This window comes from Nicotiana tabacum, chromosome 12 (genome assembly GCF_000715075.1).
Source record: "Nicotiana tabacum cultivar K326 chromosome 12, ASM71507v2, whole genome shotgun sequence".
Taxonomy (NCBI): domain Eukaryota; kingdom Viridiplantae; phylum Streptophyta; class Magnoliopsida; order Solanales; family Solanaceae; genus Nicotiana; species Nicotiana tabacum.
In genome coordinates this window covers 93,021,885-93,027,793 of record NC_134091.1, presented here as the reverse complement: position 1 = coordinate 93,027,793, position 5,909 = coordinate 93,021,885, and positions in this window count along the sequence as shown.

Genomic DNA, 5,909 nt, shown 5'->3' with positions numbered 1-5,909 from the left:
CAAAAAATATTTAATCTTGAACAAACATGCAAAAGAATAAAAAATCAAATATATAATGGAGAAAATACATGTGGAAGAAAAAAAATAAGAAGACAAATTCTAATAGGGATTGACATTGGGGGAAGGGAAGCTATCCCTTATTTTTTAGAGAGAAATTATGTGACATAAGTCTTCTCGTCCGTGCTTCTTCTTTAAATTCTATTTAGAAAGCACTACAACTCTTTTTAATTAATATCTTCAAAAGATAATAATTTTATTAACACATGGACGGACAATTATTGAAATGAATGCATCATTTATAGAGTTTCACACTAAATGTACTTAAGATTATATTTTATTTCCACTTTGTAAAGGAAAATAAAAAGAACAATATAAGAGATAAAATCAAAAGATTTTCGGTATTATTTAGTTAATAATCATGTAAAGACATCTTTTGAATGTCAGTTATTAGAAGTAATTAAGTTATTGAATATCACAAAAAGTCATCATAGCATTTCTTCATATACCTATAAAGAAAATTGTTTAGAAAACAAAAAAACAAAAAATCTTACGAAAGATGGAAATACAGTTGGTAGAATTTGAGGGAGCAATATCACAAGAAGGCATCACGCATTTCCTTCAAGTTCCCAGAGAAACAAAAAAGGAAATGCATTATTTTCCTATTGAATTTTAAAATATTTCATTGTATCAAGTATAAAAAAAACTTTACTTTAATGTTTAACAATAATAAGCGATCCATCTTTATTAAATTCAACTGGAACCGGAATAAGAAAAGCTTAACAGTCATAGCGAGTAAGTTCCATTTTTTCTTTTCCTTTTTAGCAATAAATACAAGTTTTGTCAGACTTAACGAAGATTATAAATAAATAAAAAAAGAGTGTAAAAATAACAAAAATCCTAAAATCATACTGCATTTATGGGCATACTAATATGAGTTCCTACTATGAAAATGAAAAAATCCTTAAGTAATGAAATCAAAAGAACATGAAAAAAAAAGAATTTCATATAATCATTGTAAACGAAAGAACAACACCCAATCATGTCAAATATTACAATCATACATAATGAGAGTCTAGGGGTGGCAAACGTGCAGGCGGGGCAAATATTCGCGGGTCGAAAACGATAATTCAAAAAACGGATAAATTATTCGATCCGACCCGTATTTGAAACGGATAAAAAATGGGTTATCTGGCGAATAATATGGATATCTATATTATCCATGGCTTCTTGAATATGATCACTTATGGGGGAATTTTTAGTCTCCCAAACTTGAGGAACCCTCAATTTGAGGCTTTATAAATGTAAAAGTTAAACGCATTAGTTATCCATTGGTTATCCATTTCCTAAGTGAATAATATGGTTTTTATCCATATTCAACCCATTTTTAAAAAGTTCATTATCTAACCCATTTTTTAATGAATAATATCGATGAATAACTATTTTCTTTTACCCAATTTACCTCCTCTAAATGAGACTATTGTTGAAGTGAAGCCTCTTGTATATGAGTGTGTCAGTGTAATTCTACTTGTAAGTGTCCTTGCGGTATCAAGTGCATACTCTTTAAATGAATGTATTTACAGCCGATGTCCGGTCACGTTTCTGAAAAATGACTCGTAGCCTGTACAATGAAGCTTTTTTTTTTTTTGGTCAAAAGTACTTTTATTCAAAAATTAAGGTGTTTGGTCAAGTTTTTAGAAAGAAAAAAGTAATTCTGAGAAGTAGAAGCAATTTTTGAGAAGCAAAAAAAAGTAGCTTCTCTCCAAAAAGCACTTTTCATTTTTGCCAAGCTTCTCCAAGTAAGTATTTTTTTTTTCAAAGTTGAAGTGTTTGGCCAAGCTTTTAGAAAGAAAAAAGTGCTTTTGAGTAGAAACAGAAGTAGTTTGGAGAAGCAAAAAAAGTAGTTTCTTCCCAGAAGCATTTTTTTTAGAAGCACTTTTGAGAAAAATATACTTAGAATCATTTTTTGAAAGCTTGGACAAACATGAATTGTTGCTTAGAAGTGCTTTTCAAATTAATTAGCCAAACACAAACTGTTTTTCACCAAAAGTAATTTTGAAAAAAGCGCTTTCGAAAAAAAATACTTATCAAAATAAGCTGATTTTTTCAGCTTGACCAAACAGGCTATTAGAAGCAGTTTTTAAAAGCTTGGTCAAACACTAATTACTACTCAAAAGTATTTTTTAAATTAATTAGTCAAACACAAACTATTTACCACCTAGAGTAATAACAACAACAACTACCCAGTAAAATCCCACTAATGGGGTGTGGGGAGGGTAGTGTGTACGCAGACCTTACCCCTACCCCGAAGGAGTAGAGAGACTGTTTTCGAAAGACCCTCGGCTCAAAAAAATAAAAAGACAAAAGGACAAAAAGGGAGACAATATTAGTATCACAACAACACTCGGAACACCATGAAATCTAGAAGTATTTACCCCCTAGAGTACTTTTTTAAAAGGTACTTATTTTTTTTTTTTTGTTGAGAAAAGCACTTTTTAAGCCAAACAAGCTATCAGTTCCTTCAGATTTCCTGTTTAAGGTCATCTCATTTTTTTTTCTTGATGCTACTGTGCTTCACACCATTTTGATCCATTCGTTGCCTTCTAAAATAAAAAATTCCATAATATAATTATGTGTACTATAAGCCCCTGTTTGCCTATTTCTCCCCCAGCCACCTACCCCAAAAAGAAAATTTAAGAAGGGTAAAAACAGAATGGTCAGTTATAAACTTACAAATGGATGGTGAAGGTGTGTGCTTTAGCATGCTCTCCCAAAATGCAATGAACTTGCAGATTTGTCTTCATTGTAAAGTCCTTCTACCATGGGTGTTGTGTCGAGTGCAAGTGAAAACATTACGTAGAAATTTTTGCTTATAAAAGAAAATTCGAGATTTTGACAGGAAGATTAAGGAAATATAACCAAGTTATAAAAGATTTTTTTTTTAATTATTAACTTGCATACCGTGAGTCCGTGACTATTCATTTTCCGTTATAATTTTTCATTGCTCACAATGTTTCAGTTTCATTGACCGCACAACGTTTCAGTATCTTTCTTTATTACAACAATAAACGCACAATCACAGGGAAGAGAAAAAGAATCAAAAAAGAAGAGGAAAAAAGCAAAAAAATGAGAAAAAAGATAAATATATTTCTTTACCAAAGAAATGTGCCATGTCAGCACTTATTGTCACACACATATATATATAGAGAGAGAAATAGGGGAATTATTATAATGAAAAAGAAAAGGCTGATATAAGGAAAAAATATATAGAAGTAAAATGTAAAAGTGGTTTAGGTCACCGTGTCATGGATATAGTAGAAATCGGACGCTAAATTTTATCTTTTTGTCACCTTGTAATTTGTTTTTTCCTAAAATCTCCAAAGATAATTCTCACATAATAACCAAAGGTGAAATTCATGAAAATGATCAATATAAAAAAATAAAAAAATAAAAAAATAAAAAAGAGAGATAGATAAAACAGTACAGTGGTATAATAGGATATTGTAGAAAACTTGTAGAAATTTGAATAGAGTTAATCATCCTCTTCCTTTTTAATCTTACTGGATAATTTTTTGAACTGATCAGAGGTTAAAATGATTTTTTCACATAAACTCAGTACTTTTACTGTCAAAAAGATTTTGCTACCATGAAAATTCCAATAAATTCATGCGGTAATTTTTTATTATTTTAATCATATTGAAACTTTTCATAGTTTTATTTGTTTCAAGAAAGGAAAAAGATGAAGACATTAAGATTAGAAAAAATACCCCAACCCATCAAGCTCTTTGTTTCCCAACTGGCCAACTTCATTTCTCATCCCTTTCTTTGTTTCTTCTTTTCTTTTTCTTCTTTTGGTAACTATTTGTCGTCCCTCCAGAGGTTATAATACGTTTCATCGGACGAATCGCCAACCTTCATCTCCATTCTCACTCCCTTTCTAATATATATTGGAAGTTTTAGTAACAACTGTTAGCATGCAAATACAATTGATTAGGGATTACCCATATGAATCTCAAGAACCTACAAATGTTTTTGTGGAATAATTTGATGCTGGTGCATTTCACTCTACAAGTTCTATACTTTTCAAACGAATATATCTCTTAGGTTTGTATATTCTTCGGGTAGCGATGGCCATAGTTTGAGATTTGCCTCATCGCAGCAAGAGGGTGTATGCATACTTTGCAACAAAGAGGAAATTTTTGTTACTCGCACTCTGTTAGCCTCTCGGCTCGATTAGTCGAGCATGGCATGGGCGTGATGAGGGATTTACATGATGGACCTCGGCACGGCCCTATGATGGCTGTGGCATCATGTTGACAAGACTGTCTGACATGGGCAGGTTTTGATGGGCATGGGCTATGGCACGACGACATATTCGCTTGGGTGCTAAGACATGACAAGACCATGGCATTGGTGTGGACATGGCAAGGCAAAGGCAACAGGTAGAAAAAGCATAGCAAGGGTTGGAAAAGCTAAGGTAAGCTAAGGCAGGGCGTGGCAAGGCAAATGGGCGCGGGCACGACAGTGTCATAGGCGAGTTGGGCATGCAACATAGGCAGACATACGCACAAGGCATGCTACACATTGGCATAGCGCGAAGGCATGACAAGACTTGGCATGTTGGCGCCAAAAATCAAAGGTTGCGCCCATGTACCACGCATATGCAAGGTAGTTGGGCGGTTACCTGATTTCCAGCAAGTGGGTTGTGCGAGTTTTAGGGCATTTGTCTTTTGAAATTCGAATGTTTGAAATCCTAGTTTAGGATAAGAAAGATGCCAAAAACGTGTGGCTATATGTATAGGCTTGGTAGACTTGTCAAAGGCATAGTTGGATGTCTTTGTTGTCTATCTTTTCGTAAGGTTGTTTCATGTGTTCTTTGTAGCACAAGTTATAATACAAAGTTGAGAAGTGATTCTTGTAAACTGTGTGCCTTGTCTGATTTATGTGCCTTTATATTATAAGTGTCAAATCAAAACGTGAGGAAAAAAGGAATAGGGCTAAGTCATTTGTGTGTGATTGTCGTGCAGAGTCAAACCGGAAAAAAAAATTGACTCTGTAACAACTGGTATCAGAGCAACGTCGGCAAGATTTTGGAATTATCATGAATGGAAATGCAGAACTTCGTGAAAGACTTCAGAAGTTGGAGGCACTAGTGGGAATAACTAATGACGATGTGGATCTGGCGGATATTTTGACGCAGATCCATGGTGTTAACTCAGAATTTCAACACGTTCATGAGAGTGTTGTTACCAACTGGTAGAATTGCAGGCTTTTCACAAAACTACTGCAGAGCAGTTGAAAAATTTATAGAAGGAAAACGAGGATCTTAAGACGGAAATTCAGATCCTTCGGCGGGCTGTTGCAAATGTGCCCCAATGAGGTAAAGAACACACCAAAATTAAGATACCGGAGCCAAAGGCATTTGATGGCGTGAGAGGCGCCAAGGAACTAGAAAACTTCTTATGGGAGTTGGAGCATTACTTCTCTACTGCTCACATCCCAGAGAAGGACAAACTGACCACGGCAGTGCGATATTTCAGAGGAGATGTAGTGTTGTGGTGGCGTTAAAAAATTGCAGACGATGAAAGTGCTGGCAAACCCAAGGTTGATACTTGGGAAAAACTCTATGACGCGCTGAGGGATAAGTTCTTTGCCTAGTAACCCGTCTTGGGTTGTTATCGATCGCTTGAAGTGGTTGAGGCAGATTGGTTCTATTCAGGACTATGTGAAAGATTTTTCATCCTTGTTGCTGGACATCCAAAACATGTCTGATGAGGATAAGCTGCATAATTTCATTTCCGTAATGCAAGGCTGGGCACAAAACGAAATCCGTAGGCAGAAAGTTAAAGATCTTCCTAGTGCAATTGCGGCAACGGAAGTTTTGGTGGATTTTCGCTCAACCGATCTAACTT